Genomic DNA, 380 nt, shown 5'->3' on the forward strand with positions numbered 1-380 from the left:
CAGGAGCCCCGGGGGGAGCAGGGCACCCTCCCCTCGGGGGGTGAAGGGGCAGCAAAAGCTTCCCAGGGCAGGGATCGAACCTCCTGAGGGCCAGGGGCCCTCCTGGGAGCTCCTGCCCGGGAGTGGGTTGGGAATGGCACATTTTGGGATGATCCCAGCAGGGAATGGGCTTGGAATGGCACATTTTGGGATGATCCCAGCTGGGAATGGGCTTGGAATGGCACATTTTGGGATGATCCCAGCAGGGAATGGGCTTGGAATGGCACATTTTGGGATGATCCCAGCAGGGAATGGGCTTGGAATGGCACATTTTGGGATGATCCCAGCTGGGAATGGGCTGGGAATGGCACATTTTGGGGTGATCCCAGCTGGGAATGGGT

Source organism: Onychostruthus taczanowskii, unplaced genomic scaffold, assembly GCF_017590055.1.
Source record: "Onychostruthus taczanowskii isolate IOZ18803 unplaced genomic scaffold, ASM1759005v1 scaffold198, whole genome shotgun sequence".
Lineage (NCBI taxonomy): Eukaryota > Metazoa > Chordata > Aves > Passeriformes > Passeridae > Onychostruthus > Onychostruthus taczanowskii.